This window comes from Lissotriton helveticus, chromosome 12, assembly GCF_964261635.1.
Source record: "Lissotriton helveticus chromosome 12, aLisHel1.1, whole genome shotgun sequence".
NCBI classification, from domain to species: Eukaryota; Metazoa; Chordata; class Amphibia; order Caudata; family Salamandridae; genus Lissotriton; species Lissotriton helveticus.
The window spans coordinates 582,063,717-582,077,107 of record NC_136073.1 but is presented as its reverse complement, the minus strand read 5'-3'; the positions used below and the strand labels follow the sequence as shown (position 1 = coordinate 582,077,107).

Sequence of the window (13,391 nt, the reverse complement as noted above, 5' to 3'; positions counted from 1 at the left end):
TTGGGAGTTGGGCGTTGTCTCATGAACTATTGTCTATTCTCTTTAATTTACAAAGGGGAAACGACAAGGGGGGCCACTTGACTTATGCGAATGGGTTACCATCTCCTTTGAGGTCTCGGTAACTCTTCACTTTTTGTTATATAGTACACCAATTTGGTATTTGGAAGGGGCGGATATAAAATATCCTTTAAAGATTCCTAACCGATATCCATTTGCATGTTAGGAGTCTGAAAAGTATTTCCAACTCATAAGAGGGATCAGTGTATCTGAAAAAGCATTTTTCTGATCACAGACGCTGAATAGCAGTGTTTGCAACTGTAAAAATACTCACTACATCTGGCCTCATGCGTATTGTATTGTTTCTTGGTCTGAATGGCTCATTAAAAGTGCTGTCAAGTGGCTGAAATCCTATCGGGGGTATTGTGTCCCATTCTGGAGGGTCCCATCTAAGGTTTTATTATGAATCTGTTTGTATATTTAATGGTGGGCGAGTTTGGCTGTATATGTCTATTAGCAAGATGGTAAGTCGATTGGTTTGTGGGTGGCTGGTTGAGAATGAATGTATAAATGAGTCAACAAGTAATCGGGTAGATTGATGCACAAATGGATGAGTGAATGAGCAGTGAGCACATTGGTGAGGGGATGAATAGATGAGTTAGAGGGTAAACGGATGGGTGAGTGAACTGACGGTGGAAGAGGCTTTGATTTTGAGGTCTGCATACGTTTATTGATGGGTTAGTTTGTGTCTGTGGATGTGCAAATAGGTGAGTGAGTGTATAAATGAGTCTGAATGGGCTATTGGTTACAGGTAAGTGAAAGCTGACATTGGGTGGATAGATGGTGTCGATGGTCTCTGCTATCTGACCTCACATTGCTCTCCATCTATCCACTAGCGTCCCCCCCCCCCCACCAACCCCGTTCCGAGGCAGCCGCCACTATTTAGGTATAATTTGCAGAAATAGTAACTACACATGGCACAAAGTTAGGACAAGCTTTTTTGTGGTGCTGACAGAAATTGTGAGCACAACCTTTTTTGCGGTGCTAACAACTTAGTGCTGCGTGCATGTCCTGCTTTTTAAAAAAAAAACAAAATACATAATCCTCCGTTTAATTGGAAGTCAGTGAGGAAATTAGTTTCCCTCAAATATTTGTGTAAATCTCCCCTTTCTCTTGCTCAAATATTGGCACATATCTGTGTTGTATTATGGCGTATCCATGTATCTGTTCTAAGTTAATTTCACATTACTGCAGAACATTGTCATACTGTCTCACTAGGACAGTGCTAAGAGAAAAGACAAGAGTATGCTGTTGATTGGACTTAAGAGTATCTTTTCAAACCCACTGCAAGTAAAACAAAACTGACTGCATGGGAACTTCTCTGAGAACTTCTGTATTCTCCCACTAGTAGACACACTGTGCCCGCTGGCATAATGTGGTCTAGTGACACTGTGAAATAGCATTGCTGCTGCCTACGTGTTATTTTACAAGCACCCAACCTACCAGACCGTTCGCAACTTCTCTAAACCACCAACCCTCCTCTGTTCCTTTGCAGCACTAAAGAGCGGCCTTCAGATGGCACAGTCTGACTGTGAGCTTGGTGTTGTTTTTTATGTGCCTGCTCAGAGCCATTAACATAAAAAGAAAATCTCAGACTGGAAACCCCTATGCGGTCACCAGCTGAGTGGACTGTAGCCATAAGCAATACATACATAGGTAGAAGTGATCGAAGGTGCGTGGTTACTGAATACCATAAACTGTGCACCCCTCTCTCAAACTTCATGATCCCTCACAATGCTAGGCACTGCATCCCATAACACGACAACCACACCTCCGTGGTCCTCATACATGGTGTATCGTGCTTCCCATCCAGGCAAGCACATCAGAGCCCCACATAGGGGCAGTCAGTGCCATATAAATGTTACAATATAACGTAATAAATTGCTATGGACTCAAGTTTTCAGTAGTTTGTTTTGATTAAGGTGCCCGGTTGTCCGTCTTTCATTTGATGTCCCTTGCGCTATCCTGACGATTTTGCTGTAATAACACGCAGTGACGCAACCTCATTACGTATTTTTCAGCCAAGCCAATGATCTTGGATGCATGGAGTTCTGATTTGTATTCCTCTTTACTTGCTTCTCTTTGAAATCACACTAGTCCAGCATTGTGACTTGAGTGATCGCTTTAGCTTTCATCTCTATGGAAACTCCACGATAATGAAGTCAGATTGTGGTGACAGTTGATGTAAAATGTGTTTATCCCAGATAAAGCTCTGGTACATGTACGCGACCACATGCAGCGACAGCGGATTCTTCAAAATGGTGGAAATGAGATCACCTAAGCCAGCCTGATCCCTGCTGAGCACCTCAGTCATGCAGCAGTTAGTACTTTGTAAGCGTGGCAGTGACATGTAGCTCCCAGAGCCCTGCCGCTACAAACCTTGTATTCCTGGAGTAGACAGAAAATGGCCTTGAAAGAGGAACAGTGCAAAGGAAGCGGTGTCTGTGGAGGCCAGGCTTCTGGTTTCATAAATTGTAGAACTCACTCTGTATGAGGTAGTCTGGTCGGCGTGCTTGCAGCTAGCAGGAGAGTGGAGATTCATAGTGGTGTCAGCGAATCCGAGAAAACAGACCTGTTTGGGACTTCTGACTGCAAAGAGGAGCCCAGAGGCAGCCTTCAGCAGGTGAGAGCCAAGGCCACCTGGGCACTACGCCACAATTACAGGTGACCCCGAAGCCATTGAGGTGTTAACCAGGTTCACATACCAGCACTGCAAGGTGAGATATTTACCAAGTCCCGTAATTAACTCCTTTTCCGGGTTTTTACTCAGAAATGGGGCAGAACATGCACTGCACTATGTGCCTACCACACACAATTTTGCATAGCCCCATGTTTATCATGGTACATTTTGGCAGCTTTGAACAAGGGAAATTTACTTGGGGGAAATTGCAGGGGTGCAATATTTTTCGCACCTGATAATTACCCCATATGGAATACAGCGTTGGGGTCGGAATCTCAAACCTTAAACAACCCGAGTTTGCGACGAGATCAGAGTTTAGCCTCAACATCAGAATCAGGGCCTAAGTAGAGCCTGAGATGTTTCCACTAGTGACATAACGCAAAATGATCGGGCCCCCATGCAGAATGTGTTAGGGGCCTCTGACTAAGTCATGTCTCACGGTTGTATATGATTTCATAGAAAAATGATTTCATCGAAATCCATCACTGCGAAACCATTGTATCTAAACTATTTAATAGATATTTTCAGAAGGACTGGCATTTACCTGTCCATAGAAACCAATTCATAGAATGTCTTTTTGGTCGAAATAGCTTTTGAATGGCAATTTTTTTTAAGTGTAAATGCGATGGTTGCATGTCTTACTTTCAGAAACAGTTTTGATGGAGAAATGTCAGTGCTTTGGTTCAGGGGACATTATTTCGTATTTATATATTTTACATTGTCAAACAATTACTTCTGATGATTTTAATTTGCTGACCTTTCATCCCCCGTAAACACCATTGATCGCTGACCGTTCACATCCCCTAACCACTATCAGTCCCTGCCCCTAAAATCCCTTACCACACCTAAGCTACAATCATCCCTAAAAGCCTAAAATCCCTTTCCATCCCAAAAATCCACCATCCCTGAAACATAAAATCCCACACTACCCCTAACTCCACCCATTCCTGAACCCTAAAAACCCCTTTCTATGCCTAAACCCCACCAGTCCCATACCCCCTTAAAATACCTCAACACACTCAATCTTCACCCATAACTGAACCCTAAAAGTCCTAAACGCCAGCCATCCATGACCCGTAAGAACTCATCACTCTAAACTACTCATCCCGGAACCCTAAAACCCCTTTCTACATTTAAACTTCAACCTATCCTGAATCCTTAAACCCCTTTCCACCCTAAACTCCACCCCATGCTGAACTCTAAAATCCCTTCACCACCCCAGCCGCTAACCATAATTGAACCTCAAAAACCAATATCTTATATTGGACAAATTTCACGCTTCACAGACAGGCTTGTTAAATCCCAGCTTAAAACATGTTGTTGGAGGGGATCAGAATACCAGAAGCCATCATTTCAATGAACCAGACACGTGTCAAGAGTTAGAAAAAATGTAAATCTGTGCAGGAACATTAAATAAAGGGAAGGCAATCAAACAAGGTTTTCTAATCTAGGAATGTCTCATGCATTGTTATTGAGGGCATGTCATTTTTTTTAAACGTCTTCTCAGGAATTGTAGGCGCTATATAAATACCAGTGACACATTCTTCATAACATCGGGGATGGGCGAATGAGATACGAACAGATAGCTTTAATGATTTCTCCTTTATACACATTAGCATCACGGGAGAATACAAACATTCCTTGGTAGCAATAAAATAGTTGTTCTGGGTTTTCCACATCACCCACTTTAACTGTGCACGGGAAGTCTGCACATCTGTGGTCATTCGTGTCATGCTACGCAATGTCACATGATAACTTTAATGTTTTCCACTGTCCACACAAAAAACGTAGCAATATTTTGTAGTTATCACAGAAACAGTTTTCTGCTTTGCAATAACAGTAGAGTCATTCTTAAAACACCAGCACAGTGACCTGTGTCTGTCTGTGCACCGGTGAGGGGGTTGTCTTCAGGACATAGTGTTATGTTTCATATAGGTACCCTATATAGGCCCGGGTAACATCATACTCCTTCACCTACATTACCTCCCCTATGCTACACAGTAACAAGCCTTTTAGAATTGAACTTTACCTGTTTCTAGTCCTGGGTGCAGACTGAGGGTTTCCCTGAACAATAGCGTTCTATGACTTCATCTTTAGACTGTCACAGTATGAATGAATATTCATAAGGATTCTTGCAAACCAGGCAGGAGCTACATCCACCTACATAATATCTACGTACAAGGTTCATCCCATATGTCATTCTCAAACCCAACAATGGCTAATACAAGAAACCAGGGACAAAGGAACCCTAGATACTTACCTGTATAAATACAGCACCTCTATCTAGTATTAGTTAGGGGGAACCGAGACTTCCAGGCCGACACACTGACCAGAGAAGTTGAAGCTCCTGCATGCAGACGCTCCAGCTGACAGTGGTCTAAACATCCCTTGCGTGGTGTCCAACTCGAGACCAGGACGGGGGTCCCACACTCTCTTGCTTCAGGTAATGGGTTTAGACTAAACCTAGAGGAATTCTTGGCTTCACACCTACTCACATGCTAGGTACACTTAGGTACATCTAGATAGGCATCGTAGGAGTACACGCACTTTCTTTCATCATGCATTTTTTGTATCCATGTTTGTGTTTATGATTATTGTAAAATGGTAGCACTGTACTATCCTTTCATATTCACTGTACTGCTGATCATATATCTCTGTTGCTGTCTAACGGTTGTCGCAGCACATATATTTTACACTAGAAGAACAACTGTGCAATAAATACTTATTGTAACACGCCCAACTGTTTCTTCTGTGTGACTCTTTGAGACAAAGCATGAGTGACTGAGCGAAAGGTAGTACATTGTTTCCACGATCCTGAGGGATCAGGGTTGTCATGATCTAAGATTGCCAGAAACTATTCTCTCCACGATAAGAGGAGATTATAGTGGCACTGTGAGTCAGCTAATGCAAACAGGCTAACATACCCGGTGGGGGTGTTCAGAATTAGTCTGCCACCAGTCCTACAGTTTGTTATCCAAACGCGCAGGTCCTGCATGGATCCTATAGGAACTACACGACAATAGTGCATTGGAATGTTCCTTAGTTTGCCACACTTCCCAGCGAAAAAGATCAGCCTTTTGTTCACATTTTTAAGTTCTGCAAAGGCCCTGGCATGAACTTAATGTATAAATCCTCAGGGGCGTAGCTTACTCAGTGAGATTCGGAGAGGGGGAGAAAATGTGCACCCATTTAAGGAGTAATTTTATGGGTGCAAATGTATTACTTTTAAGGTAAACTAATCACTATGTATTTAAGAGCCCGATAAAAATAAATCAACAAGTTGAACCTTTTAGTGAAATGAGAATGATGAGAAAAACCAACAGACATAGCAGACCTGACTCTGGGCCCCCAGACTCAATACCAAACCACAAATACATTTTGAGGGGTGTCACACCCATAGGTCCCTGCTGAAGCTTCACCCCTGCCCTTCCCACCTGGTAGTTTTCCCCGAGAACTGATGACTATTTTAATCTACAACACAACAAGCCAGAGTCTTTGCCTTGGTATTGCTTTTTTTAAATGCATTTCCGCTGCACACACTCTTCTTCGTCTCTGCTACAAGAAGCTACAGTTGTCAAATCAGCGCATGTGGGCAGGGCTCCATGTTTCTAGTCCTTGCCTTTTACGAGTCATTTTATCATGTGATCGATGGCCCCATGTACTGAGCCTGAGTTGCAATTGGAGGAGGGATGCAGACAAATTAATAGGGTGAGCTGAGCCATGGGTCTGGCTCGGCTCTAAGAGTCTGTGCATGTGCCGAATCATGAAAAATATTGGCAGGTTTACTAAAAGTATGATATCCCTTTGAAATTAACAAAAGTGTATTTCTTTAACATGTGGCTGTGTTTCCCCTTAGTACATCAGACTATGTCACTCCATAGACAGGCATTTATTGAAAGTGATAGTTTTTTTAAACATTCATGGCTCTTCCCCCCCCTAAAGCAATGCCATTAGTGAACTAAGAGGTAAGTCAGTAGCCCTGTAAACCCTAAACTTGGTGTAGATTCTTATTATAGATGGAGCAACATTACAGTGTACTAAATCAAACGTTAGAGGTGCTTGTAAAGCGCACATCCTGAACTCAAGCATTTGAAAGAGCTCTCATAGGTTGATAATAAAGAAGAAGGAGGCTTTGTGAAATAAACTATTTGCCTAGGATCACACAATTTGGGGAAGCAGGTATGCCGTGTGTTTATTCCAGGTTATCTGGTTTCACTTATTAAAATTTAATTAGTAGATGGGTATCTCTGTCAACCTTTCTCTCCCTCACACAGTGCACCATCGAAAGAGTGTTCTATTGGTCCTTTTAATTTGTTTAAATCTTGACTGGGATCCCTATAAATAAAGTATGGGCACTAGGGATTATCAAACCAATTTTAACCTTCACAAATGTTGTATCTTCATACTCACCAGTCACGTCACTGTTGCACCAATCACAACAATGGGCTGGGAAAAGATCTCCCATCAAAGAGTGCCATCCTTCCACTTTGTAGGGGTAGAAGGGCTTGGTTGGCATTGCCGCACTAGCGTAGCGAAGAAGCTGGTCCCAATGATGAAGCATGCCTCTTAAGTGGGTGAGGGTTCTAGTATCCTTATTTGGAATTCCCTAGATAGACACTAAGGGCCCGATTACGATGCCGTTAGGAAGGCCTCCTAAGGGCATTTAGTCAGTCTGAATCGGTTCGGGAACGTGTCTTTTTGACCAACTCGGAAAGGTTTCCTACCAACCGAGTACGATGCGAGTTAGGCGTTAGGAATATCCCAATCCGAACCCAACGGCATTCGGAATGACCGAGCCGTACTGAGCAGAATCATACGTGTCTACGGGCCATGTTTCATAACAACTGTGTACGGTGATGGATTCGGAAAGACCTTTCCAAATCGCGCCGTCCGATTCAAATCGGCAGTCGGAATCACACTTTGGGGGTCCGTAGCTGCCCCCCTGCACATGGAACCTTCCCAATGGGGCCCGTGGGGGTACACATGGGTCCCCCCTTACCATGGCAGGCATCGGGGTGCCTATGCATTTGGTTGGAATATAGGCTCCCATTGAAGTCAATGGGAGTCCCACCGAATCATATCTGGAAGCATCCGGATGCATCGTACTCGGTCGGTCGGACTCTCCCGATCCGAGTCATTTGGAAACCCTACCCAAACCCATTAGGTCTGGAAGATTTCCTAACCGCATCGTAATTGGGCCCTAAGATTGCAACTACCGGACACATTTGCTTGCCCCAACTCCTAGGTAATGGGTAGTCCCAAACATTTTCCCAGGGGCCACAATGTTTGGTCTGTTTTGTGACAGAGTGCCGCACTGAGACCAGCAGAGTGGTGGTCAGATATTGGGGGTTTGAGGGGGATTCTAGCATGCTGGGTGTAGAGGAAGCAAAACATATACATCTTGTGTCTGAATTGCACAATGTGAAATCGTAAGCTTGGGATTAATCCTGGTTTCTCCATCTAACCAAATTGTATGATACAAGGCAATTGCTTTATTTCGCTTTACCTCAGTTTTTCTTCATTATCACATATATGACTTCAGGATGTGTTCTAAAATCTTCTGTGTTTGATTTAATAAACTATAATGTTCATGTATAATAGAAACTCAGGTCACCCAAAGAACTCTCATAACAACTGACTGCCTCTTAGTTCACTATTGCCATTGTTGTTAGGGTGGAGTATGAATGAATGTTTCTACTTTCATGTTTCAAAATTCTCACTTTTAAATAAAATACTTCCCAACGCACTGATAAAATCTGTTGTACTAAGGTGAAATGGTTCTGCATGTTCATGATATACACTTTACATTTTTGAAAAGACTATAATACTTTTACACATTTGCTGAAAGATGCCTTTAACGTTGAAGGTGCTTTTAAAGCTTCACAGTACAGGACACGCTAGTTCATTTCTTGCTTTAACTTCACTTAACCTTTGAATATTTTAACGTTTATTTTGCTTTTTAAAAATATTATTGCTGAGTTGAATAAACAGCAGCCCAGTGCTGCTGTTTACCAGGAGCCGCATGTAAAGGTCAGTAAGGGCTGCATTCGGTCCCCGAGCCATACTAGGAGTATCAGTGTCCTAGGTGTTAAGTAGAGGTTCATTTTTTGGAATGTCACATTTGTTGTAGTATATTTTATATAATGGAGCCTGAGTGTCAGTCATAAAACAACTTAAGAGCTCTAGATAGTTCCTACCTTTAAACCTATGGGACCACATCTCTCTCACTGAAAGGCACTTCGCTGGCTCCTGTCACCAGAAGATCAGCTTTCAAGATACTCTGCAATACTCACGCTGACGTGCCATGAACAAGACCAGCTTTCTCGCGGGCTAAGCTTAAGGGTACTTGCAAAAATGAACAGTGCTGTCCAGAGTAGCACTTCGGCTAATCGTGTAACACTAAAAAAAAAAAAACACCTAGACATACTTTCTCTGTTCATGCTGCAGAACTATGGAATTTGTGTCTAGTAAATATACAGACCATTGACAACCCCTTTAGGAGAATAGACTTTTTCCCAGATGAAAACAATGGAAACTGGTAGGTAGATTTCATCCTACTACCATGCCACATGGAGTGGAAGATCCCAAGATCTTACTTTCCCACAGATCTCTCAACTAGCGTGCCAATGACGGGACAAAAGAACTAACCCTGGGCGTAGTAGCGCTACGCGTAGCTATGTGAAGTGCACTTCGTACTACGCACGCTACCTGTAGCTACGCGTACTTCGTAGTGCGGTAGGGAAATGCTGTTCGCACTGATTGCACAGTGCCAGATGCTTGTCCGCACTTTGCAATCGTTGCAAACGGCATCTTGCACAGTGCAAACTGTCGTTTTCTGCCGCTTGAGTAGATTTGTACTCGAGCGGCAGCTTTCTGAACGCGGACTGGTAGTTTCTCATCGCGAACGGTCCCGAGCATACGCGACCACTCGCAATGCGAAACCTGACTACATTGAGAATCTCTCCGGGAGGTTTATTTTCCATGTTCGCGATCGGCAACTTGATGTTGCTGATCGCGAACAAGTAAAAAGTCTCGCAGGGATGTTGATTTTGCTCGCTCGGGTTGCCAACTTGGTGTTGAGGACCGTGAGCAAGCAAAAAATGCCTGCTGCGCTACACTACGTGTTTTTGCACTGTGCTACATGCAATTTGCGTAGTGTGTAGTAGCGCAAACTATGCGCGCTCCACGAGCGTAGCATAGTACCACACCCAGGGTTAAAAAGAACTCAGGAGAATCACTCATCCCAACAAGCATGCTGCTCACATCTGAAAGAAATGGAATCTGTATAACTGCTAATTCCTAAATTATAGGACTGTCAAAACCTTTCTCCATCTAAGTACAACAGACCTCTTTGAACACATCTTAGTAATTGTGAATCAGTACTACACAAATCTCCCTCTGCATTTTTATCCACCTTCGTCACAAGTGAGGTCTCAGTCTGGCAATAGATTACGCATGGTTTACACACTGATTAACCGCATGGATGACATCACGCCTCAACTAAAATACATCTAACTAATGACAATGTTATGACATACATATACAATGAAGATTTCTTTCCAAGATCTAAAAGTGTTGGGTTTTTTTGGTAACAAATAACATAACTATGGCCTGATTTACACTTTGCAGGATAGTATTTACTCCGTCACCCTCAGAGTACCAATCTTCAGTATTTGGAGTTTTCCATTTGCCTAGCACACAACTGTAGTGTTTGACGGGAACCACCGTCACCATGGTTCCTATCAGTAAGTTAAAAGTTTGACGGACTGCTCTGTTAAACATGATGGCCGCCCGTCAAACTTTAAGGTGCTTTTTGTTTCTTCAAAATCAAAATCCCAAAGTGGAATTTTGTTTGAAAAAACCCAAGACCGACCCCACACTATGGGAATTTTTTTCCCTTGGTGTGGTAGTTATTTAATGATTTTTCTTTCCCTTACTGCCAAGTTTTGCACGGCGGTAAGGTATAGCATAAACTGACCATTCAACCTTCCACTCTAAATCAGGCTGGCAGTCAAATGGCCAAACCTCCGATGACCAGAGACATTTTAAGGCGTGAGCAAAGTTGGCTCTGGCCCAGGGCCCCTGCTTTTCAGGGGGCCTTCTGATAGAGCCAACTCTGTTCCTCAGAGAGTCTTGCCCTGATGGCCTTGAATAATTCTTATACAGACTGTTGCAAATGCTGTTTTCCTTTAATTTATTTTTAATCTGAGTAATGTGTGAGAGTCTGTTACAGACATTTTGTAGACAATTGTGTTTTTGTTTCATGCAACATCCATAAAAATGTTTCTTTTAGATCCAAACAGGATATCACATGAGAAATGGGAGGGTGTCACAGAGGTTATTTGCATTAATATTAGGGAGCTGCTGCTGTGTTACAATATCGAAAACCTGAATCCCTATCCCAGAATATTAGATATAAACACATTTAGAATTTGAATCAGGGTGTCTGTGCACTGTCAGAGACCTGGCCAAAGGGGACATTTAAAGAGTTGAATCTGGATCATAAATTCAAAGCCGATCTACACAGGGCCCCCTAAAGTACGTTTGAGATAGGACCCAAAATGCTTACCGATGGCCCTTTCTTCTTCGGCCATCAGAGGCGTATGTCAGTGATGGAGGCAGAGTCGGTTCAATCACTTACTTCCTTATGGCCTTAAATCAGGCAGGCGGGCCTTCTGTTTGGCAGAGATTGCACTCCATTCCGACAGAATACCTTCTTTGCCATACTCTAAATCAGCCCTCATATGTCTAAGAGCTTTAGGACAACAATTCGTTCTAAACTCGTGTGCATTACATAGCTACTAAGGTATAAAGCATCCTATGTATGGTCAACTATATGACCAGGCACCTGCCAAAGATGATAATGAGAGGACCTTTCTGCAGAAGATATGCCTCCTAGATAACAGACCTGTTGGTGGTATCCTATACATCATGAAGTCAGTGTTGGTATTCAACAGCCTTTACCCAAATATACAAAAACAAAACGTAATCCACTTATAAAATGAATTGGATAATACATCTGGATGAGAAAATGATCAAAGTGCATGACAGCTGCATAACCAATAGCTTGACAGACAAGAACCATAATGCACAACCCAATCACAAATACTTGGTTCCAATGGAGTAGTTTCCTACCCCCGAAAAACGCTTCAGTAACTCATCAGGGGTGTTGAGTTCTGCATAAATAACTATACCACACATATCATGCTGCAGAGATGCAAAATGTTTCTTAAACAGGACAAATAAGTCATTAACACAAATGGGCGATTTATGAGAGCTGGGATGACACAAAAGATCATACTAGACATTTTTACACAATGAGTCATCACTCCAGACTTTGCATATCTGTTTTGTGTCTGGACCGAAAGTGGGAAAAATAACTGAAAGTTTCAGTAACCTTTGCCCTTAACAAAGCAGTAAGGTGACTTTCGAAAGATGTGTTTTCTACAGAAATGCAAGCCGAGTCACTTTTTTTTCTTTTCAGGTCTGGTCTTGTGCCAGCTTTAGCTGTTTCGCCATCCTTGGGTTTTCTGAAAAAAAATCCCCAAAAATATATACAAATATGCATACTCATAAAAGCTTTTGGTCAACACACTTCATGTATTAGTTGATTCAGGATTGTTCACTTTGACCCGAGGGTATCAGAGCGCTTTACAGAGTTTACACAGCAACAGTTACAAAAATACATAAGAGAAGTATACAGAGTCAAATAAACAAAAGAACAATAGATGGTGTAGTAGATGGACGAATTAGTTCGGAGGTAGCGAAGGTAGGTGGTTACAGAGGTAGGAGGAGTAAATGCAAAGTTGTTTCCAAAGGTAGAGATGTTGAAGGCTTTTTGAAGGATGAGGGGGAAATGTATCCAGGAACATTAATTATTTTAGGAGGTAGGGCTCAGGTATTTGTTAAAGAGAAGTTGTTTGAGTTGTTTTCTGAAGTGTAGAAATGATTGAGTGGTACATAGGTCCTGTAGCAGATCATTCCAAATTATGAGCATATTCCCAAAGAACAAACTGGTGAATCAGTGCTTAATTTGTAAAAAAAATAAATAAAATAAAAAATAAGTGCCAGGGCCCTCGTACGGAGGCCACTGCAGCTTGCACAACCCATTGCCCCCGCCAGTGCCAGTAAAACACAACTGTTAACCATCACACTCCTACAGGTGTGACAATTCAGAATATTCCAAGCCCCCAAAACTATAAGAATGGTTTGAGCAGCATTTATTAGTCGATTTTAATGTACATTGAACTAATAAACAAATGTAGTTGTGCTCATCTCCAAATAACACAAACAGCACCACCATGTGCCAGGCTGCATAAGTGCCAGTGTTAACAATCATGTGCTGGCGCTGAGCATTGGAAAGCACTGGCTCAAATTAAGCACTGAGTGAGTGATTTTTCTTTCCTAAGTTTGGGTGGAATCAGGAGTAGAGTGCTTGAGCTCAACAAAGGCCTCTTTTGGCCAGCTTTTGATAGTTTGTTTGTGAGGTAGATAGGTTTTTCAGTGTAGAGAGCTTTGTGGGTTATACTTTAATAAGAAAGCTTTTCTGTGTTCCAGCTTGGCCGCTCACATATTGTAATATAGATTCAAAAGTATATTGACATAATCCATTTTCACGTTGAAGTTCATGGTCTACTGATTGCCTTATGTCTTT

General features: G+C 42.4%; 1 protein-coding gene across 3 annotated transcripts in view; it reads left to right on the top strand.

Moving 5' to 3' along the window:
- ADGRG1 (adhesion G protein-coupled receptor G1) overlaps positions 1-13,391 on the top strand; it is a 431,161-nt gene that overhangs the window by 285,564 nt on the left and 132,206 nt on the right. The window contains exon 1 of one of the 3 annotated variants that reach the window (XM_078670643.1): positions 2,556-2,680. The exons of the other annotated variants lie outside the window; for them this stretch is intronic. The gene's annotated coding sequence lies outside the window, so the exon portion shown is untranslated. Of the gene's footprint in view, positions 1-2,555; positions 2,681-13,391 lie in introns of those variants that run through there. 3 annotated transcript variants of the gene reach the window in all.